Source organism: Diorhabda carinulata, chromosome 7 (assembly GCF_026250575.1).
Source record: "Diorhabda carinulata isolate Delta chromosome 7, icDioCari1.1, whole genome shotgun sequence".
Classification (NCBI taxonomy): domain Eukaryota; kingdom Metazoa; phylum Arthropoda; class Insecta; order Coleoptera; family Chrysomelidae; genus Diorhabda; species Diorhabda carinulata.
In genome coordinates, this window is record NC_079466.1 from 20610897 (window position 1) to 20635981 (window position 25085).

Below are 25085 nucleotides of genomic sequence, written 5' to 3' on the forward strand. Positions count from 1 at the left end.
ACAGTGATAAACCACAAAGGAGACATACAAACAATCAAACGAGCTCACAAACCCACATATAGATGGAGAAATTGATTTTTACGAAGATTCAATTATATTCTTCTGATTCAGGCTCGTCAACATACACAGTTCCATTTCTTAATGAGAAGAGTACCGTTCGTTAATACTTGGTATTTGAAGGGCTCAACAGCACCCTTTATGGAATACTCAGGATTCTATTGGAAATGTGTAATGTTACAGGAGGATTTGGTATATTGTACAATGCTTATTTCTGAATCTAAATTGGTAGTTAGGCATTAATTCTTTAGCTTCTATAATGGGTTTTAATCAATTTAGTGAGCGTTTCTGGATAGAACTGGGATCAAAATATTGTCGGAAGGAAGATTATCAGAAAATTTTCAAGGTAAAAGACAACTTAAACAGATGGACTCCTTATTCACTTTACATTTTAACCTAACGTTGAAAGTAATCCTAAGAAAAGCGCAAATAAATACATAAAGTTAAATGTATCAACGAAAGTATCAAATCTTGATGTGAATCTCGAGATGAATTAGGTATATAGTAGACTGGAAAAGGAATCAAAAAGATTGAGGCGAAATGAAACAAGCGCATTTCGCACGACAACGACGAGCGGGATGGTTCACCTTAGATTCTGATGGCCACATAAACATACCCGCCATCAAACCTTAGGTGCGTCCAGCTGACTAGGAATGTGTTCTTTTTTGTTTTCTTCCACGGCAGTCTCGTTGCTTGTGCCTTCTATTTCGATTGCGGCCTCGGAGGTTAATTCTTTTTGGTCCAGACTTTCGATGTGAAGGTGATCTGTGCCCTCCAGATCTTCCTTAGCATCTTCATTGCCTTATGCCTAGGTATGATCGTCTTTACCTATCCTCAAGAGCTGAATTTTCCTTTCGTACTTTCGATATAGGATTTTCCACCGTGAGGTGTGTTGTCCTTCATTCTGCACTTCTTTTAGCTTTAGAAGTCATTTTTCTTCCACTTCCTTACTCCTAGGGAGGAACAAAGTGGTGGTGTGTGGATATCCGAATATCTTCTCCCGCATACGTCGTTAACTCAGCTCCCTTTCAGCCTGCGAGCTGTGAAACGTTCAGCCGTAACCATTCAGCCGATTGTGATGTTTCACAGTCGACCAGAATTAGTCTCGGCCGAAAGTGGATGCCCCTGAATTGGATCTTATGACCTTATCCAGAGAACATCTCATCCACAAGTGCCTGCTCCACGTAGTTTGCTCATCCGCACTAAGGACAGTATTAGGGAACGCCATTGGCACAATAGCCATTCTCACAAGCTTGGAAATAGCTGCTCTTTTTTCGCTTCTTCTCTCTTCTTTTTTTATGAATTTTGGGTTAGGGTTTCAACTCTTTTCCTCTTTGAAGCTGAAGGTAGTGTTTTTGTTTCACTACCATTGGATTTATGCACCAAAACCTTGGCTCTTGCTTTCTTTGGTACAAACCTCTTTGTCGAAATAACGTAGATACCATCGGAATCTTGCTCCACTGAGTTCACACTTCATCTGTTCTCCCTGTTTCTCGTGAGGTATTCTAACTTGAGAGGTGGATAGTTTCTCAGTTTTTGCGGTTTGTCCCTGCTATTTTTTTTTCTTTCCTTTTTTTGTCTTTCTCCATGGTTGCTCCCACGATTGTCTATTGAATGGTTGATCTACCCCAGCAGAGCCTCGCATGTTGGATAAAGTAAGGTGCGACCTATTTCATCAGGGGAATCGCTCGAGACAGCAATCACCCTGCTGCCATTCAGTCGTCGACATGATGTCTACAACCTTAGATTTTGGGGATGTTTATCGACATACCGGTCTAGATTAGCTAGATTCAGTTTTAAATGGGTCACCACGAGAAGGATGCAATCGAATCACATATACCTATCGTATTGGGAGTATCTAGCTATCGTGGTGGCCAGTTTATGGAGGTGCAAAGTCTCCATCCTCCGTGTACAACCTGGCTACCCGATGATAGTCCTCCTTCCGTTCAGCTTTATCTCGACTGGAAAGATTTCCAGAGCCTCTCGTTCCAAAGTTCGCAAAACGTTCGCATGCGAGTTATATCACTGCATTAAGCGAAAAAAATCGATTAAAAATCACCAAACAATCACATGTTTATAAAGCATAGATTAATCACAAATTAACAATAAGGTTTAGCCAATCAAAGTTTGTGAAACGTTTAAGCTCCTCCCTATCGACCGGTCTAGAGATCTTTAAAAGTATTTAGCTGCTGCCGCATTTTTGAACTTTGCGTTATAGACATGTGATTGTTTGGCGATTTTTAATCGATTTTTTTCGCTTAATGCAGTAATATAACTCGCATGCGAACGTTTTGAAAGACCCCGTAGATACAGAAATGAAAAAAAGGTTGGTCGTATAGGAACTATTACTTTTGATGTATAGAGCGAGTTTAGGAACAGTAAAATAAAATTTAAAACGCCTACACTTGATAGTATTATTATATTCATTCACTATTTTTTCACATTTAAATCCATTTTTTAATAATTTCAACTTCACATCACATCGTACGCTAGTATCTATGACAACAGTGGATTATTTGATGAATTATTAGAAAATAATAAACTTTTTTCATTTTGTTATCGTCAACATTTCTCATTTAAACCATTTTTGAAGACTAATTGTACCTAGATTTACGCAATGAATTTTATTCCTCATTTTTCAATGCATTTCAACTTGAGTGTGGGCTTTAAAAAAATTCACTCAATTTCTTTACGCAGTAAAATTCGGGATCGCCAGAAAGTTGATATGGTGCCTGTTTCTCTGAGGACCACTCTCCACTATTGCATTGGCTGAGTGACTTCGATTTTCTTAATAACATTTTTTAGATGCCAATATACTTATATTGAAGCTCGTAAGAAAATATTTATTGATTAAATGTTAAAGCGGAAGTTGGAATTCGTGTGGGATGAATCCGTTGGCAAGAATTATTCGTTGGCAGTCTGCTGTAAAAGGATAAATAGGAGCCTAGAACAAAATTTGAAGTTTGTGACATGTTATTTAACTTGTAACACGTAAACCTGAGATTCGAACATTATACTCAATAACTCGCTATCTATAAATAGCAATAACTTTTTATCCACTAGAAAATATCAGATTAATTTTTAATTTTCCACATTTAGTGGGGATTTATGAAAAGGCAAAAGGCCAGTTATTGGACCCAAATTAACTCAAACTCACCAAGTAGCGCGTCTACAATTAGCCAAAGAGCACGTTAATTGGATTCATGATCAATAGGGCTCCGTTCTCCAATCAGAAGAACCACCCCTGTAATCGCTGACCAACTATTATCAGTTAGCATCCAAACATCAACCGATACATATCTCCGTTGATAACAAACAAGAATTTTACCCAAAAATTAACACAACATGAGTCAGTCTGCTGTTTCCAGAGTTTACCGTCGTGTCGTTACCAAGAAACTGGCAACTTTAAGCAAAATCGCGATTTCGGAAGGAAAAGCTACACATCCAAGACAGAGCACTGATTCGTTGCTCAGAGAAACGCAAGCAGTGGCTGTGAGTAGCTGGATAGTCAGAAGAGGATTTATTGGCCCCAAATTAACTCCAGCCCACCGAACAGTCCGTCTACGATTTGCCAGAGAGCACGTTAATTGGACTGACGATCAATGGGGCTCCGTTATCCGTTAAGAAGAAAGCACAGTGTGTCTGCTTGATAGCTATAGAAGAGGACGATTCTACAAAAAGAACTGGAGAAAGATTCGCGGAGTGTTGTTGAAAAAAAAAACGTGCTTTTAGAGGAGGTTTTTGGATGGTTTGGGCGGGCATTTCAATGGAAGCAAATACTCAATTGGTTTTTATCGTAACACGTCGTTCCTTACAACAGTTTCATTGGCGAAAACTTCTTCCTAATGAAGGACAATGCCCGTCCACATACTGCAGGTTTCGAACGGCAGTATTTACAAGACGTCGAAATTGTCAGCGCGTAGCCCTGATTTGAATCCTATCGAATATTTATGGGATGAACTTAAGAGAAAAGCTGTTATCAGGGCCAAGGGAGGGAACAATGTTGACAGATTAATTTCAAATAATTGTCGTTTTGTTTTTTCTTTACTGTTAATTATAAACCTTTATCATTGTTTAAGATTTCTTTTCGTTTGATATGTTTCTTTACAAAAAAAAAAAAAATAATATAGATCACTCATTATGTCTTTGAGATGCTTTTGACCACGAGGCCGAAACTTGAATCGCTTTTTTGGCTCACGAGTGTAGTATTACCATACATTTGAAAACACGGTCATTTCGTTAAAAAATATGAAACCCATATCTTTATTGTGATAGGAGTGAAGAAATTACAAATTAAAAAAATTGTATGTGGAGCTTTACCAAAATAAATAACCGTTCGAAGGAAAAAAACTCTATGATATAAGTAACTGATTTTCATATTGCGAAGAAGTATAAATAGATATCGTTTCATCAGATTGTAAGGCTCGCCTTATGTTAATTCAATGTTAGAGGTCAGAAGAAATCATTTGTTACAAACTCGTCCAAGACATGGACGGTGACGCCGGTCCTGTTCAGTAATAATGGAATTCTAAAATTTGGTGAATACGCCGAATACGTCGGCGTTTATGGCCTTCATTACATTTTTTTATCACAGCGGCAAGTTGTTCATATTATTTTTTTTAGAAGTAGTTTCTTTCTGTAGAATTTCTGAGAAATTCGTTTCGAGTATATAAACTAATTTATTTAGCAGCTAAAGTTAGTTTACAATAAAAATTCATAGTGAACTAAACAAAATAGAAGAGTAACTAGTGAATTTACATAAATTAGAAAAGTAGTTAATAGTTAATTATATAGAGTTAAGTTTAGTCCAATGTTTAAATAAATTAAGTAAGTGAAAGACAGTGTATAAATTTACCCCACCGTTGAAAAATAGTTTAAATAAATTAGGAAATAAAAAAAAAGATTACACATTGAACAATGAAGAGAATTATTCTATATTTGGTAAAGCATTGTAAATAGACGTAGAGTCACCAGATTGTGAAAATCAGTGTCAGAAGTATTATATAAAGTTCATTTCAAAAGATATGAAGGATACGAGTTTTCATAAAAAAGTTTGTATAGTATATTTAGGCTCTTTTCAGTGAATATCAGATTAAAAATTTTCATATTTTTCACGTGTTTACGTAAATTAATCTTAGTATTATGTGGGTGATATCAACGATAACTGATACATCTCTCAGAAATAGCTTCTTTTCATGAAATATCAAATTAGAAATTTTCATATTTTTTATGTGTTTGAGTAAATTGATCTTAGTATTATGTGGGTTATATGAATGTAATCGATACGTCTTCCAGAAATTGTTAGTTTTCTATAACAGTCCATCCAAATTTTATTTCTTCGTTTCTAATAAATTTAGTGTCAAGGTAATGGTTTTTCCACATATTGTCTTTTTGTAGTAAACTGTATATGACTACTGAAACTATTGAAGTAAAATAATATCGATTTTATCACTTCACGTATTTTATTAATGCCCTTCCGAAGATTATAAATTTCTATTGAAACCAGAAACTGGCAATTTCTGATTTTATCATCTGAAAGCTTTACTCTTAGCTTTATAATGAGTCGTCTACGAGGACATATTGAAAAATTCTGAGCCTACTATAGAACCAAACAAAATTTCAATGTTGAAATATTTTATTACTCAATTTCTTCTTGCTCTGCAAACCAGACCTCCACAGCTTTTATTATAGGAAATTTACGACCTTTTAAACTTTTTTCAGTTGAGGAAAGAGATTATAGTCGGACGGAGCCAAATCTGGTGAATAAGGCATGGCAACATGTGATTTGTGTCCAGGGGCGTTGTCCTGCAAAAACAAAACACCTTTGGATAGCTTTCCCCGTCTTTTCTCTTTACTTTTTTCCCGTAGAGTGGTCAGTAATGTCGAATAGTAATCTCCAGTTATTGTTTCACCCTTATCCAAAAAATAAAACATGATTACTCCATGGCAATCCCAAAAAACCGAGGCAAGAACTTTTCCAGCAGATTTTTGGACACGAAACTTCTTAGGTCTTGGAGAACCAGAGTGTCGCCATTCCGTCGATTGTTGCTTTGTTTCTGGATCGTAGAAATGTACCCAAGTCTCATACATAGTAACAATTCTGTTTAAGAAGTCTACATCGTTTTCAAATCGAGCACAGATCGAACGCGATGCTTCTACCCTTGCACGTTTTTGATCAACAAACTGGTGTAGGGAACGAGGTGATCCCTTAACATTCTTTCTATATATCTGTTCGCCGTTAATACCCCCATTCCACCACCTATTTCAATAGAAACCAGCTCAGTTTTTGCTTCCATTGAAATTCCGGCTCAAACCATCAAGGAACCTCATTCTTATTAATTTATTAACAGTGCTTCCTCCCATGGCCCTAATAACAGCCTTTTTTGTTAATTTCATCCCAAAAATATTGGATAGGATTCATGTACCGGTTACGGGCTGGCCAATCCTTAATGAAAATTTCGGGCCATCTTGTAAATACTGCCGTTCGGAACCTGCAGTATGTGGACGGGCATTGTCGTGCATTAGGATGAAGTTTTCTCCGATGAAACTGTTGTAGGAAACGACGTGATCCCCGCCTCACCACCAGTTTCGATAAAAACTTTCTTTTCCAACAACGCTGCACGAATCTTTATCCAGTTATTTTGTAGACTCGTCCTCTTCTATAGCTATCAAGCAGACACACTGTGCTTTCTTCTTAACGGATAACGGAGCCCCATTGATCGTCAGTCCAATTAACGTGCTCTCTGGCAAATCGTAGACGGACTGTTCGGTGGGCTGGAGTTAATTTGGGGCCAATAAATCCTCTTCTGACTATCCAGCTACTCACAGCCACTGCTTGTGAGCTTCTGAGCTCTTGATGGACATGAACACCAGTGAGGGCAAGATTTCTCATCGATGTGCTGACAATGAATCAGTTATCTGTTTCGGATGTATAACTTTTCCTTCCTAAATCGCGTGTTCGATGAAAGTTACCAATCTCTTGGTAACGACGGTAAACTCTGGAAATAGTAGACTGACTCATGTTCAGCGCACTAGCCACTTCTAGCTGACTCTGGCCTCGTCGCAAGAGGGTGACCGTTTGATCAGCTTTATCATTCGTTGTGTTCATTTTCAGGTATAATTCTTGTTTGTTATCAACTGAGATATGTATTGGTTGATGTTTGGTGGCTAACTGTTAATAATGGGTCAGGTAGATAACCTTGTATAAAGGTCAGTTAGCATTTTTTTAAGCAAATATAAAAAGAATGGTTAACGATCATAACATATTGTTAGACTGTGAGAGTAAAAAACATGACAATTTTTTGAAGCTTATACTATTAAATTTGAGATTTTAGTATCAAAAATAAAATTCTGTGTTCATTTTTTGTGTCAATGACTTGCGATTGTCGATTGAGTTGTTTTTTTTTTTGCTCACGAATATATATAAACGTGACCATATAGTTCTAAAAACCATAGAAACATGGCCATTGTTGTGTTATTAACAGCATGCTTGATACTAAGAGCTAGGTATGTATTGTGTTAAAAAATGTATGATAATGAAAAAGGTGTATTATATTATCGCGCTTGGACCGATTTCTAATAGTCTACTCGTGCGATAATTTTAAACAAGGTATGTCCATCATGTATCGTGAACACAGCTGCTGAAATCTTTTGAAAAGTTGAAAAGAAGTTTAAAGTACATTTCCGTATCTTTTTGATACATTATACAAGTACAAAGCAGAAATTGGTCGCAATTATCAAAAAATTTAACATCATTCACGTGAAAATGTTATTCGTTACGTTATGCCAATTGAAAAAGTAAAATCGATATGAGTAGGCAACGACAAGATTTAAATAGCCGATTCTGCTTATGAATATTCAAATATTAATTGGATAGTCATATGATTAATCCTCCATGACACAATAGAAAGATCCATGTAGTCGTTAGTGGAGTGTATAAATCGAATCGAAGCATTATAATGAAGAAGCTTGAACTCCCAGCGTTAGGGTGTTAAATTTGTTTTAACCGTCTTCGTCGTGAAATCTACCGAATATCGCATATCAATAAATCAAAACTCTTCGAAGTATGACGTAGTTTTGGATTAACATTTCTCTATTAACGGGGATAAACGAGAAGGATATTTTGTTGTGTAAGAATTTCAACAAGAATGAGGATTTCCGGATGATCAAGCTACGAGCATTACTTGTTACTTTATATGTAATTGCTGGTGCAGAAACGGGGTGAATTACAGTGCAAAATGTCACATTTGATAAAAGAGATGGAGTCGTGGTTATATAAGACATGAATTTCAACTGAGTATTCAGGAATATTGCTCTTTTGAATGAGAATTAAAAGTCGTATCTATGATGGAAATACGTCGATTTGGAATGGAATTTCATACACTCCATAGTGTTCATTGGATATTTTATCTTTGACGAATCTGATTAGGTGAGAGAGTTTCTGATTGGGTTCGCAAATTGTAAGAATACCGTGGGATTTGAAGATTGTACCAATTCTTTTTGTTATACTTTCAACATAAAGGCAAAGGAACACTTGTTATCTGTCAACAATGCTGATATTTCCTCCACCCTTTTCCAACATCGTGTCCATACCGGATACACAATCGATTTCAATAGAACCAAAACCATCGCCTCACTCCGCTCTTCAAAAGTCCAGAATAATTTGAGAATCTATTGAAATAGAGAAACATCCAAACTGTCTGACATAAGGAACGATAGCCAGAGATTAACTAGGAAACATCTTATTCTCCCACTTCGTTCCAATGCCACTTCGACACAACATTTTCTCTAAAGCCCCTTGAGAAGCCAAACTCCAAACCTTTATTTCCCCTTCCGCCAATAATATACTTCCCAAGCGCGCCAAAAAGACAAAACCCGCCAATAAGTCCAGTTAGCTCAAGACCAGCACTAATAGTAAGCATTATATTTTTTATTTCTATTTAATATATTCATTTCTTATTTTTTGTTTCAGATTTTCATTTCCTTGGAAAAATTTCAAGGAGTATGCAGATTGCGGCCTTGTAATCAAACAAGAAAGGGGTGATTCGTTGTGTGGGGCAGATATATTGAGACGACGGAATCGAATCACTTTATACTAATGAACGAATAACCACCATATCTTCACTATCTTCACTCCTCTCTTGACAATTGCCCCAAAGTGGGAGCCGAAACGTCGATAATTTTCTTTCAACTTTGTTGAGTCCATGAATCTAGTTCTTTTAGACAGGGTAGTCATTGAGTGGAAAATAGAGGGAAAACACCTGGAACTCATTCTAGGTACTAAACTCTTCGGGAACAAACATGAGGAGATAACCAGTAGAGCCATGGAAGCCTGCAGAAGCTTCGTGCTTCTTAATCACAAGAGCTAAGATCGGTTGGTAATGTGAAATCATCGAGCAAACCTCAGATAGACAACTAGATAATTTTCGATGTACAAGAAGAAATTTATGAAGTACTCATTTGAATCGAGCAGCGTTCCGATACAATTGAAATACTGATTACTGGGTTCGCATTGGACCAATGGACGTTGTTTGCGAATATTATTGCTGATTGAAGTTCACCAGAGGAGCACCAGGAGGAACATGAGCCATTGCAATCATTGCTTCGTGATGAAACATCAAAATAAAGATATTTTATAACACATATTCAAAAATACAATGGTTGCTTTCAAATGACCATTCAAGGTTCTTATTTATTGGGATTTACCTGGCTTACCAGCGCAAAACGTAGGATTAAAAGTCGGCTTCGTAGTAATCATGCTTTGAAATATAAACCAACGAAAATTGTGCCACGGATCGTGTTTGGTGGTAAGTAAAAACAATGTGATTTACGCGACGTTATTCAAAGAAAAATTCTAAGGTGAGGAAGTTCTCATTCCGAGGATCCCGATGATTCCAACCGATTTATCGTTTGAGTTTAAACGACTCCAATTTCCAATCCGTCTTGCATTCGCCGTGATAGTTAACAAATCACAAGGCCAATCTTGGAATGTTTGTGATTTGAAACTGGAAAATCTATGTTTGCTTAGGGTCAATTATATGTGGTATGTTGAGGGGTCGGAAGACCATCAGTGTTATTTATTCTTGCGCCTAATAATAAAACAAAAAAATTTCATCTATCACAAGCTTCACTGAAGAGTGCAACCTGTGCACCAAAATACTTGGCCAAACAAGAATCATTAGAATACTTGATTTTTTATTTATTTAATATTTTAACTTGATAGAATTCAAAATCTGCTCATTTATTGCTTGAAAGGTTGAACAAAATTCGCCAGGTTACTTAGTATTTAGAGATATGCAATATAACATCAATTATATCCTATTTAAGTTGTTATTCACACTTACAGTTCCAAAATAATGTATGTAAATAACGCTGTACACCTCTATTTTAGGCTTCCGCTCCAACGTATATTACTGAATTTTCACGCGGAAAACATTCAGTTTTCTCATAAAGTTCGCGAGTTTTCCTGACGCTTTGCGCGTTTCTAATCTCGACCGTAATTCACGTGTTTTTGTCAGTTACAAAGTTGGTGGGTTTAAAACTCTAGTCTGTGTTAAGAGGGGTAAAATAGCACAAATTCGTGTACATATGTTTGAAATTTCGTAAGTCGTTTAATCTCAGTTTTGTATTTAATTTGTGTTTATTATTTATGAATGAATTGGATTTACTAATAGACTAGTTACAGAAATTTTATGTGTTTTAATACGATTTCATTAACTGGTTTGTATCTATGTATCTACAGGGTGTTTTTTTAGAATAACAACTGTAAATTCTTCGAAAAGTTATCCATAAAAATTAATTGGTATATTTGGAAAATATGCTGTTTTCTATATGGTAGCTTGTAGGTATCTGCATAAGATAGCAAATATACGTTTGTTTTTGAATGCGGGTTCTATATATTTCTTCACATTGACATTAATCCTATAATCCTTGTTTTTACAATATGCAGTTTTACTATAAATTATACGCCTTTAAAGCCGCGAAATCAGAACTTATATTTATATATATTTGTGAAACTTTACCACTGGATCAGTTCCATCTTTCCATTTGAAAGCATCGCAATAGTGACATTTTTTATTCATTGAGCCAATGATAATCAAAGGATGATTATGTTATTCAATTGAAGGATTATATTAAAACCCAGTAACATTAAATGCCGACGCATGAAATTTCAACGGCGCGTGGTCTGCATTTCTGCATTTTGAATTCTTCTCGCCTGCGATTGTTTTGGCGTTTCTATCGCTCTTCTAGCTCCCTGCATGGTAGCTTGTCTTTCTGAACGAACTCGTACCTGGAAAGGAGCTTCAGCTACTTTCAAACCAATTTGTCGCTTTGCTTGCTGTTGTCTTCTCAGCTCTGCTTGATTCTTGCTGCACGCGACGAACGTTTGGAAAGACCAGATTTCCGCTTCCGAGGAATTTTTAAAGAAGAACAGAGTAAGACATAAAACTAAAGAGTAAAATCTAAAATAACTATTTACTATTTATTCTTGAATATTCTTGAATTTACTCTTGAATTTTTTGCCTCAAGTCCCGGATGACCCTGTATATCGAAATGGCTAAAGTCCATCATCAGCCATTATAATTTCTTTTCTAAGACTGATACTTGAATCTTATAAGCAAGTAACAGTGAAGCATGCTTATTTTGGGTGTCCCAGATATGCAGAAGCAAGAGTGCGCAATGATTTTTTACCTTCATTGAAATATTTTGTATATTAGTACTATTTCAACCTTAATGTCCCCACCTCGAGAGTTGAAGTGAATAAAACTGGGATTCATATGGTGTGAACAATTGATAATAAATTGGACGTCACTAGCTTTTGAAAGAAACGAAATTAAAATGAAAGAGCGAAAAGCGGGAAACATCTAAAAATTTAATTTACTTGAACAAATAAAACTATCCTTGAAAACGATTCTCCAAATTGATAACAATTACTGAAAATAGTTTGAAAAACGCACTCGTATTCACGAAGGCACAAGCGAGAATACGAGAAGTGAATAATTCAGAATTAACATAATTCAATAAGTCGTGTGACTAATACAAACACATTTTTGCCAAAAATCGATTTTATTCATCAATGTTATCTCCTTAAAGAGCAATACAATCAATCCAACGCTTCTCTAACTTTTCGATGCCGTGCTTGTAGAAGGATTTGCCTTTTGCCTTAAAATAGGCTTTAGATTCATCAATTGTTTCTTCATTTGAGTTTAATTACTTATCGACGAGCATTTTTTGAGATCAGTGAATATCGAGTAGTCACTAGGGGCTAGATCTGGCCTATACGATAGATGAGGAAGCAATTCGAAGTCTAATTCGTTCAATTTCACCATCGTTGCCATCTACTTGTAAATCGGTGCATTGTCTCTAACAATATTGATAATTTCTGCATCATAATCGTCGAGTTCATCAAATATAAAGTGCAAATCTTCAACCAATTTACCAAAACCCTTTATAATATTGTAAAAATGTGAACAATTTGGAAAAGTTTGATTCGGATTCTCAATTTCATGTTGAACTGAAGTTTGTCGGAAAACGCCAAGTATAAAACGCATAAAAATGATATTTGGGGATAGGTTAGGTTTGATTTTTAAACTGCATTTGTAAAACTTGGCATAAGTGTTCGACCCTATATTTTAAAAGATAAATTTTTTTGGGCCGGCCATGTGAAAAACTTTTTCCAAGCAATAAGGAGCCACAGTGTTGATGCACACTTATTTTAAATTCAATATCTGTGTTTTCCAACCTATTTTCATTGTTACTAATAAAAAGGTTCATCATATAATATGCTTCACCTCACTTTTGAGAAAATTTAGCAGAAAAACTCGACTTTTCATCCGTAAATACCTCTGAGAATCATCAGTCATATGAGTTATGGAAAATTGTATTATAAAATTTCATTTCTGATGTGCAAATGCGGTTTGGAGAGATAATGGAAAAAAAATCGTGGAGCAGCGTGGGGTTATATTTTATATCATTAATTACCGTAAGGTGGTAGCTATACAATATTAAAAATTTAACCTGGATTTTAGATCAAATTTTCCAAACCGTATTATAATAGAGGAAGGCTCGTCTTGGAATTGAATTCTGAATGAAGTAAAAAACTTCTTATTGTTTATAGTGAAAGTTTGAAAAAATATTATATCTATAATCGATCTAAACAATTCATATTTTTGGAACTGACTGCCGTATACTTTACTTGTACTTAACGTTTACCTGTGAAGCGGCTCAAAGTTCGCATTCGGTTATTAATTGGCGCTTTTCCAAGCCCTTTAAATTTGAACTCTTTTAAAAAATAAGGGCTGGATTTTTTTTGTTTGGTATGGTATTGAAACCCTTAGAATTTCCTACCAAATACTTTTCCCGCAAGTTTTTAGCATGAAATTTAAGAAAGCATACAATAAAGGCGGTTACAGCTGATGGTCAAAACGTTGTCCATTTACTTTAATATAACAAGCCATGCGATTGTTAAAATTTTGCAATACATTTTGCAACATCCCTGACTGCTCAATTCTCCTTATCTCTGTGGTAATCCTATCTTTTAATTCCTGAATATTGGCAGGTTAGGTTTTATAAGCGATGTTTTTAAGTGATCCCACTGGAAATAATCTAAAGGATTCATGTCGGGGGATCGCGGGGATCATTCGATAAAACCACGCCTTCCAATCCATCTTCTGGGAAACACGTTATTTAGGTATACACGCATACATTCAATTCATCGGGATATTGGGTGTGGGATTCACGCATCCAACGAAGATTGTTACGTGACCAGTTTCTATAATGCCGATTTACGTTTCCATTCATACAAAAACATAACATTAGTTATAAAATTGAATCTTTTTGATTGCAACATTGCACGTCTATCAAAATCTTCATCTGAAACTCTTGAACCAACGTTACTTTGTATGAATGAAATTTATTATCACGTAAAATTTTTCATTACGGATGTCCAAGGTCCATGGATATTTGTCTAGTACTGAAGTGTGGATCGTCTTCTAACAGGACAACACCTAAAAATTTGTTTTCGGCTGACGCTCTGATTTGGATAAATCTTTTACTGAACCAGTTTCGTTAAACTTTTCTACTAATTTACTGACAGTAGATCTTGTTATGGAATTTAGGTTAGGGTATAAATTATTAAAGATATTATATCATAATATGATTAAAATAACAATTCGTTCTTTTTAAATACCTAAATATATTATTTTAACTTGGATGGAGATAACGCAAATGTAGCTATAACTCCGAAATTATGGCATTTAGGTATAGAGAAAATCACATGAAAAATAATCAGTATTCCTAAAGATTTCTAAAAACTCAAAATATATAGGGGGATCTATTTGAAATAACAAAGTTATATTAAATAGATTTTTCCGGAAAAAGGAAAGATTTGACAACATTGTCGATACCACCATAATGCCGGTCAAATCACAAAACCCCCTAGCGTACAAAAATTTATAAAAATCGTACAAGCCGTTTCTGAGATAATTGAGGCATTCCATACATAAAACTCTGTGTTTATGTATATATATTCTATACGTTTTAAGGTGTAACCAGTGTTCTGCTTTTGTGGGAAAAGTAAACATGTGGTGTCATGTTCTTCTTCATTATTACTTATTCATATCATGGTCTATTTATGTTTCAACGTTGTGAAAGTTTATTGATTATTGATTATCAAAATTTCCAACTTTAATGAATACGTTTATCTAAATTTTGTCTATAGTACATGCATCGTGTTATTTTTAGGGTAATTTTTACATCTTATAGTAGCGTATTACTTACTTTAAGTATACAATAATCCACCCAAGTACAAGTAGAAATGATTCTGCTACAAACATGTGTCGAATTCTGATGAAAAATTTACAAACTTCACAATCACTATTAAGGGTGAAAAATTGTAATGTTTTTTTTTTATTTATATAAACTATTTCTATCTCTTACTTACTTAATTTATTTACACACTTACACTAGACACGCTCAATATTTATAATAATGACCGGTTACTTTTCATTATTTCGATCTGTTTACTCTGACATTGAAATATACACTGACTGCCTGTTGGTAAGCAAACACGTATTTATACCAAAAAAGAATTATCCGAATATATCTAGAAAGTAAACAAACAAAGAAATAGTTAAAAAGGCCTAGAAATGGGTTTTGAATACGATATTAACAAATTGCCGCTGTATATAAAAACATATAGAAAAATTTTATCAAACGCTTTCTGAGAACCGGAGCATTCGCAAAACTTTAGACTCTTCATCATAACTGGTCTGGACCGGCTTCGCGGTCTATGATGTGGACGAATTCGTAACAGAATTTGCTGTTCTCAAAAGATGATTGAAAGTGATTGTATCTGTCGAATCAATCATAAGGTGTGTTAAGATATCTACAAAATAATCGAAACCAACTTTATTTTGAGCTAAAATCTAAGATTTCAGAATTTTTTGTAATTAGGGGTAGTTTTCACCTCTCGAAAATAAAAACCACACTTCGACACAGGGTAGATTTTTAAGCAGAGTGCGTATAGAGCCTGAATTTACATGGTCAAGAAAATCGGTAATGTTTCTCAAAATTGCAGGGTTTTTAATTATTGAATGATTAATTATTTATTTTACGTGGTAGGTTGAGGAGTATATAACCTGTATACAGATCGAGCTTAAACGAAAATTTGAGATTTTTTAAATTTTTTTTATACATGTTTTTTAGAATTTTTTATCAATTTTGTGAAGAAATTTATAGAGCTAATTTCATTATTCTCCCAAATATGTGTAATTCAAACTAATATAAACAGATGTGTAACTGGGGCTATTTAGAGCTCATTTGGCGTATTTAGGACCCTAAAATTTGTTATGATTTTTCAGTTGTTTCTTATCAGGCTCATTTCAAATTTCTTCATAAAATGATCTCTGATTTAAAAAAATCATCCGAAATAATTTAATTTTTGTTACATAAAGATTTTTATTATTTAATATTTTCCAGATTCGTATGGGACTGTTAATTAGAAGAAGCAATAAATTGTCACTCATAAATTTATTTGACAGATTTCATTTTTCAAAATAACACCATAAAAATAACATGTGGTTAAGCGAGCGTGCAATTTTGACGGCTAAAAATAAAGATATGAATGACTTATAATTTAAAATTAAATTGATATTTCTCTGCAATCATTCAAATCTATTCATCATACTTCGAAATCTAGAATTAGAGAAGAAAAAGCAACGTTACATAACGGTAAATTTAAAGATGAGAAATGTTCCGAGGATTCTAAAGTATATGTCGTTTGAGTTTTAGCGAATTCTGTTCTCAAGTGGCCATGACGAATAACAAATCACGAAGCCAATCCTTGACAGTTTATGGTTTCAGCGTAGAAAATCCATGTTTTCCTCATGGTCACTAGTACATGGAATGTTTACCTGTCGGTAAAACATCCGATTTATTTGTTTTTACACCTGATAAAAAACAAACAAAAGTCGTATATCACAAGATTTAAAACGAGTACATTCCATGCTGCACACTATGTTCATAGTTAATTCAATCACGCCTTGTCACGCGATTGATATACCTAATGTTTATAAATGAATAAAGGGGTTTTATTCAATACCTTAAATTTACAGTTATGAATAATATGATTGAAATGATATAGACACAAAAAAATGATGTTTCCATAAAACTCACGTCAAAAGTGACATTTTTAATTCAAGCTGACATGATTAAAAATTAAATTTTATAACAAAGCGTGCGTATAAATACTTTTAACAATAGTTAGAAAGGACTTTTAATACTAGTGTTAAAATAATAGTTTTATAAAAAAGAAGATCCAATGTCACTCTGTTCGTTGCCTGTTCGATGTCCAATGAAACAGCAGTGCCGGCCATAGATCAACCACATTTTATAGATTGCCAATTTGAGTTTCCGTTTCAGCGCTATCTCTTGGTTCATTAGCAGTACTAAAAGTACATAAAAACATATTTCAAATTCAGTTATTTTTCGAAACAATTCAAGTTGTAGCAACTAAAACGATCTGCTCTGATCTGGGATATATGGGGCTTCAGAAACGAAACAAAAAAAATGAGACAAATGAAATTTTTTTATTACATTCGAAAAAAAAAATAAAAAAAAAACAAAATAAGCATATAGATATACAAAATAAACATATAGATAAATACATGCAGCAAATTAAACCCTCTCCTATTAGAAAGTTCAGAGTGTGGGATGGCTGTAGCTGCCAGAGATCTTCGTGTTTTTTTCATATGCTTCCAGCTGTAGTACTCGGGAGTTCGGGAGTGTCTCACACTTAGAGAGAATGTGGATAGAGGTTTCATTCTCTGCAGAATCTGCACGATGCATTGTCTGCTAGTTATAGCGTCTTCAGATCTAAAATCAAGACGATTTATCAAAAAAAATATATAAAAGAATCTAAGAAGTAAAAAGTTGAAGAAAGAAAAAATATTTCTGTACAATGGTCAATTTGTACATTTTCATGGTCCTACTGGAAGGCCTAGTATTTCATCGACATTGTGAGTTGATGGCTTAGGTACAAGTGCAGAAACTGTAACCCAAAAAAATGCAGTATGCTCCTCACATATAATAGTAGTTACATGTATGAAAATATAAAATATAAATTATAGACGAAGCAAGTTAAAATTGTCAATCAACTAAGTGATCCATTCAAGACCAATAAAGGAGTGAGCCAAGGTGATGGACTATCAGTAACAATGTTTATAATTACTCTTTACTATCAATAAGAATTTTGACCAACAGAGTAAAATATTTAAGTTGACACAAGAAGGAAAGTTAGACTTGTAGTGTTGTTTGCAGGCATTGAAGAGAAAGCTAGAGAAGTCGGACTCATTCAACGAAAATAAAACGCAGTATATGATCGCTACCAACACAATAAATCTTGCAATGGAGAACAGAGCTTGGAGGGAGGAACAACTTTCGAGTATCTTGGGAATCTTATTCTTATTCGCTCAATAGTCACATACGATGGTGAAGCATGGAAGCTAACAAAGAACGACAAAGAAAGATTAAGAAGATTCGAAAGAAAAAATCGGAGATGAATGGAGAATCAGATAAATATATGAGATAAAATCCTACAAAACCGAGACTTCCTAATGTCAGAAAAAGTTCTGAAGTGTACACTACGAGTAGAAAAGGGAGGCCAATAATGAGATAGTAGGGATGATCTCCGAACTATGTGAATTACTCGATGCCGCTTCAAGTCAAGGGACGAAATTCTATAGGAGTTTCCCTACATAAATCTCATTTATTTTTTAATTATTGAATACAGTATGTAGCTATGCGATTAATATATCAAATGAATTTTCTTTTTAAAATCTAAAAAAAGTATTGTATATGACTGTACTCTATAAACGGAAATTGACTCTTTCAATTTCCACAAAATATCTTTTCAAAATCTATTTGTGACAACAACGTTTAACAAACGATTTCCTTTGCTTACATGTACAGGCGTCATTATTAAGTTGGCGTTTCAAAGTGAGCGAATTATTGGTAAGGTAACGTCTACGTAGAAGAGAATCTGTTTTGTTCGAAGTTTTTAGAATGGGTTTAAAAATAGAATGTCAGTAACTATATTTAAACAAACTATTCCGTTTGCGTTTATTAAACGTGTATTGTAATTTGGAAGGATTAACGATGAGTGTGAATGATTTCTGGAACGCGGCATGTATATTTTGTTATATTTTTTCACAATCAATCACGAGAGACTCGGCTCCCATTATTTATATTAATTTCAATTGTGTATTGATTAAGAAATGTGGAATCAGCTGAGAGTGCGTTCCACCTGCTGTGAGGGTATTTATATTTTATAATGTGAAAGATATTTGATGTGTGATCTAAGAGGATCTAATATGCATCTTACCAGCGTTTGAGGCTACTCTTGTTGTTGGATCTGCAAGAGTAAATTCAATTTCAGAAGATCATATTCCTGTAACGATTTTGAATTTCACTTATAAATAACTCTGTATCAATATCCGAATCTCCCGATGATGCCATGATATGATTGAGCACCTACGTCCTCTCATGTTCGTGTCTCGTTACGGACCGAACTATTCGCAGCGATCTGGTTGCGCGTTCGCAACGAATTCGCTGCACGTGCACGACGTGATCGTTACGCGCCCGATGAGCTTTGAAAGCACTCGTAATCTCTAGTATGATAAGGCCCAAAATTTCCAACAATTCTTACAAAAACTGTATTGAAATATTTGTCTATATTGTTGTTTCATCTGAAGATGGAAATATTTACGATAATGATTTTAACGCAGACGATATCGAAACATATGGAAAAAGAGCAAACTGAAAGGGATTTTCTCACAACGCAGCTGATTATTAGAATCGCTTGAAAACGAAGAGGGTATTTCTTAACGATTTTTCTATAATTGGTATGAAACAATTTTCTCAATATACTTCAGAAAATTGTTTCAATATCAATTCAAAATTAAACTTCAACTTTGTAATTTTTTATGCGATTATTGAAATAATATTTTCACAAATATTACTTGTACAGCGCATTTATCAACTACATCCATGCACAGAAAAAAAAAATCAATATATCGTAAATATGTTCGGTTATTAATATTTTATACACGTTTGGAAATGATTCTGGTTCACTTTGTTAACGGCCCTGTTTCGCAACGATTAACAAGCAAAAAAGAGTTGACTATTTCCAACAAATAGGAAAGCGTGGTTTGATTTTTTAATTTTTCCTTCATTATTATTGATTTCGATCGACGGTTTTCCATACAAAACAAAGGAATACAAATGTTGCATTACAATCATGGTCAGTAGAACGATATTCGCAGGGGTGGATATGCCATGTGGGAAAACAGGAAAATTCCCGGCAGGACGATGTAAACATTTCATACGGACTGAATTGGTGCGTTGGGGTTAGTAGTTGTAGAATTCTACCAGACCGGCAAGAGGATTAGATGTGCGCCAACGTAAAGATTCCTAAATAGAATATACAAAATGGACGCTAGATATGCACATTTTTTACGATTTTTCAGCAACTACTGGCAACATTGTATTGAAATTCCATACGATTATGTATGATGCTGCTGATACATTCAATGAATTTGCTTTTATGTCTGACTCTCATAGAGGGCGCTAGTTATACGGTTCTTACCAACTAGTATTGAGTACAACTTTTTCAACATTAGATTTATTAAGCAAAATTCCAGAAAGGGAATTGTTGATAAAACTCGATATTGTGTACCGTTTTCGGAATATTTTGATTTGAAAATTAGTAAGTAATAACCGATGCTGGTATGAAGTAATGATAAATGTTTTAATTAAACAAAGAATCACAAGCAAATTTAAGAAAATGCTAATGACATAAAATAGAATTAGAGTAGGTGTTCAAAATGTCATCCGTCTATCCTTTTTTCTAAAGAATCCATAAATCTTCTAAACGGTTGGAATTAGCTATAAGGTCATTAAAGTGACGTTTCTGTCTTACAATTCTTTTCTTTTAAGTTTAACATTACCAATTTCTCGACAATGTCGTTCAGTGGCTCTAAATGTATTTTTACTTGGTGAGTTTCTTCGAGGAAACTTTTCATCATAACGCGTAACAGCTGCACTAGAGTTTCCTAATCAGTGTAATCGAAATTTGAATACATTTTGATTAACAATATCTAATTTAACAAATAACAAGGTTTCAGAAATGTAATTATTATTGACTCAATGTCAGGATAACTATCAATGGATTAGAGTTTTTCATGACAACAGTTTGAGTCCCAGAACCACAATACATGATCATCAAATTGTTGTTTGTTTCATACTAAAACCTCCAACAGCTCAGTGACCATACTTATTTGATTTTACGAAACGTTTCAAGAAACGAAATCCCTCAGTTCCAATTTTTTTAAATGTATCCGTTTTATCGATGGGTCTCATTTACGCGACAAAAAATTTTCAATCCACATAATGCTTAATATTGTTTTATTTGTCTTTTGGTGTTATTCAATCGTTCATTTGAGACTTTGGTAAATCCTTGCTTCACTTCTCTACTCTACTCTATTTGATACCTCTAGCTTCGACATAATTTTTTTGTCTGTTTGTATAAAACCATTCCTTCGTTTATTGACTTTTTTACAATCTTCTGTATTGAATCAGACGAATACTCTTTCAAAATCTATAAAATACTGGTGTTATTCTCGTTTTCTTATTGCTTGTTCAGCTATTATGAAGTTTGCATCTGTTGTTCCTCTATTTGCTTACAATGTTTGTTGTGAATATTCTCTGATTTTTTCAGTTCATCTCTTAGGCTGTTTCCAATTATTCTCTTAAATTTCTTGCTGATTGTAATTAGTAATGTGATTCCTGCACAATTGTTGCAGTTCCTTGTATATTGGTGTAATTATTCCCTCTTGCCAATTTTCTGTCGCTTCTCATGTGTCAAATATGAGCATAATGATTTTTAATATCTCTGTTATCACTATTTCTGCTTCTGTTGCTATATCTGTTTTATTTTGAATATAATCCATCTTTAGTTGCTTACATTTTTGCAGCTTTCACCCACCTTTTAGTTTCTTTACTTTCCTCCTCGTTTATATCCATTCCTTCTCAAAAATCTCTTCAATATTATCTCCATCTTTCCATGTTATCATCTTCTTTTCTTATTATATCTTCTTCGTAAGGACGGTTCTCTGGTTTCAGAAATATCTTTGCACTCAGAAACGCGGAGCACGACCTTTACCTACCTACTCCACGCTCAGAATTAGTTGAGGGCTCAATATTTTACAGTGGAAAAAAATGCACAAATCAACTTTTCCCGCATTGCGCTATAATTTGATCACTCATTGTGATATTCTTCTGTATTTAGAAATTTTATTTTGTTTATATCTTTATTTAGTTATTTTTATGTTTGTTTTTTAGTTCTTACAAGCTTTTGTTTACAAATTGAAACAATTTTTTGACAATAAAGTATTTCTCTCTTTCTCTGGTATCTTTTAATTTATGAGTTATTTTTACTTATATTTTTTTTTCGTTTCCAATGGCCCCAAAGAACAGTTTTTGATTTTCCTTGTGGGCGTTTGAAGTATTTCCAAACTATCGTCGGGATTGCTGTTTTTGTCACTTAAATAATATTCCAGATCCTGTCCTTTTCGTAGTCTGATTGTGTTTTCGTTTTTAGCATTACTTCATTTTCTGTTTTTTCTTTATAATTGCGTCTTTTATAGTCTCCTACTACCAATACGTGCTGCTTGTAAACTATTCTTGTTGTTGTACAGATTGTTTCAACAGCATATATTGATATGTTTCTAAAACTTTATCATTTCTACTATTAATTCTATTACTTCTATCGTATCTTCTTTGCCAATGTATCTTATTTTTTCTTTTAAAAAGTATCTACCTTTTCATTTGTAATTTATCATGACTTCTAATTTTTTAATTCACTGCTTTTCTTTTGCTTCCATTCATATTTTGCTTCCATACGTATTTACAAATTTTGCAAATCAGACTAAACTTCGATTCGGCACTCGATCATATCTCTCCTTTTATCCGACAACGAGTTTCCAGCCATTCTTCCAATTTTCCGTCTACTTTTAAAACGATCAATCCAATTCACCGAACAATCATCATTGAAAATGTTCAACTCTTTAAGAAAAAATTGCTTTTTGTCGAAGAATAAGCTCATTTTCGAGTAATCCCTGATAACGTTATTCATTGTATAAACGACGAGTCAATTTGTTTTTGAAACTACACAATCACTCGATCAGATTTGAAAGCATTTGTATTGATAAAGACTATATTGTGTTGATTTTTGTTAATTGTGGATAATCTCTAATGCTTGTATTATAACAGTTTTTCCTCCAATAGAGAAACTTTCTTTTTGTAGGGGCCAAACAGTATTACAAACAGCGACGTGTAGGCAAGATTGGTACGTAGGTCAGAGAGGTCTTCTTACTTACGATTTATTTGTAAACACGTGAACTATTTTGTGTGAAATTCCTTGTTCAAAAGCAGGCAGTTGTTGTAAAACGTACGCACTTTCATTTTCTTATACTTAAGTCGTCGAAAAACTGTTTGTTGTCATTTTAAACAGGCTTCACTGATATGTTCTTTAAAAACGATAAACATACTATTGACTATAAGTTGTTTAGTTTCGTTTCTAGCAAATTAGAAAATTCTAAAAGATCCAATACACCTTAACGAAGTCGATCGACGTTAATCGAATAAGATAGTGTATAGATAAACTTCACTTCGTGCAGCCTCGCCTAGACTCGATAAACATCGTATCATTGTTGGTTTTTGCACCCGAGCCGAGGTACTCGAAGTGAGACGAAGCGTGTGACTGCAATACTCATCCCACTTCAGTTTGCTGTCATACGTCATTCATAGTGGATATTCCTGTACATTGCTATAATCTTTTTGTCCATTTTATATTAACTAGATGTTAAATATACGCGTAGTTATGAAGACCTCGAATACATTATGCAACATCAGCTGCCACTAGAACGTCCATGTTGCTAAGTGCTCGGACTCTGAGGGAATGAGGTTGAGCGAGTATATGGACATGCGCTTCGAGCATCAGTAGCTTTCTTGAAGCGTCAAAGCGAGTAATATATAAATATTTCGATGTAGGAGATTACTTGGTTGGTGATTACTGAAAACTTAATAAAAATCTAAATATCAAACAACATCAACTTCATCTAATTGTTAGATGCTAAAAGTTATGAAGGTTATATTGAAATATGGGGGAGCACCGATGATCTTTCAGAATTAACTCGCCATGGAGTGTTTCACAGGAAAGAACGGTACTTTTGGTTACCGTTGAGCAGCGTAAATTTCGAGAAGCTTGCAGAAATTATGAAATGCATTGACGAATTCGAGGAGACTCGTTCAATTATGGATGAATAACCATCGGGCCGATAAAGAACAGCTGAATAAATCATCAACGTTGTGGAAGGGTCAGTTCGTGAAAATCCCATCCAGTACAGGGTTTGTCCGGAAAGTAATAGGACTGAGTCGATTTAAAAAAATTTATTGAGCCAATCGTTACAATTCTTTAAAAACTTTCAAAATAGGCTCCTTCTGCGTCGATGCAGCGCTGCCAGCGCGATTTCCAAGCATTGAAGGCGTCACGGAAGGCATTCTCCGGAATAGCCTTGAGAGCCGCGGTGCATGCTGCTTGGATCCCCTCTGTCGTCTCGAAATGCTTGCCTTTCATCAGCCTTTTCAGGCGAGGAAACAAAAAAAAGTCCGGGGGGCCACATCTGAGCTGTAGGGCGGCTGCGGAAGCGTTGGAATGCCGGCCTTAGTCAGGTAGCTGTTCACAAGAAAGGCGGTGTGAGTCGGGGCGTTGTCGTGGTGCCCCGTCACAATGTCATGAACCACAGATTTTGGTAAATTTAACATCTGGGCAATCAAACGAATACTTAGTCGACGGTCTGTGTTCAAAACTTTGCGCACACGAGTCACATTGTCGGTGTTTGTCGAAGTCGAAGGTCTTTCAGCACGGTCTTCATCGGCGACTTCTTCCTGGCCCTCCAAAAAGGCCTGGTGCCACCGAAACACACCACTTCTTGCTAAAGCAACATCTGGGTAAGCCTGCTTGATCATATCAAACGTCTCTGTCGCAGATTTACCGAGTTTCACACAGAATTTAATCGCGTACCTCTGCTCTAACGAACGCTGCATTTTCGGCTTGCACAACTCACAGAAACACGTCGCGCCAAAATGCCTGTTCTGATTTTCCAGGTGCTCGGAGACAACTGACCAGCCGCTCGTTTGTTAGCTAGGAACGCCCTCTACCGAATCCAGTCGGTGCTCGCACGCTACCGAATCTGAGTCAAATATGAATTTTTTCTATATGATTACCTTAAGAATAAAGTCTATGAAGCAAACCTGAAGTAAATTGATGAAATTAAAGAAAATAACTGACGAGATACATGTCACATATTACAGAGGTCGCTTGATGGCAGAAAATTATAGTTATCGTGTATAAGTATCCCCATTTGGGTAAAGTGGTTCTTAGAAAATAATGTTCCTTTTATGTAGAAGAG

General features: G+C 34.8%; 1 protein-coding gene across 1 annotated transcript in view; it reads left to right on the forward strand.

Annotated features, from left to right (window-relative positions):
* The first annotated feature begins 10526 nt into the window (after positions 1–10526).
* The window catches only part of LOC130896233 (ras-related and estrogen-regulated growth inhibitor), a 69053-nt gene continuing 54494 nt past the window's right edge, over positions 10527–25085 (forward strand). The window contains exon 1 of the mRNA XM_057804181.1: positions 10527–10658. The gene's annotated coding sequence lies outside the window, so the exon portion shown is untranslated. The remainder of the gene's footprint in view (positions 10659–25085) is intronic.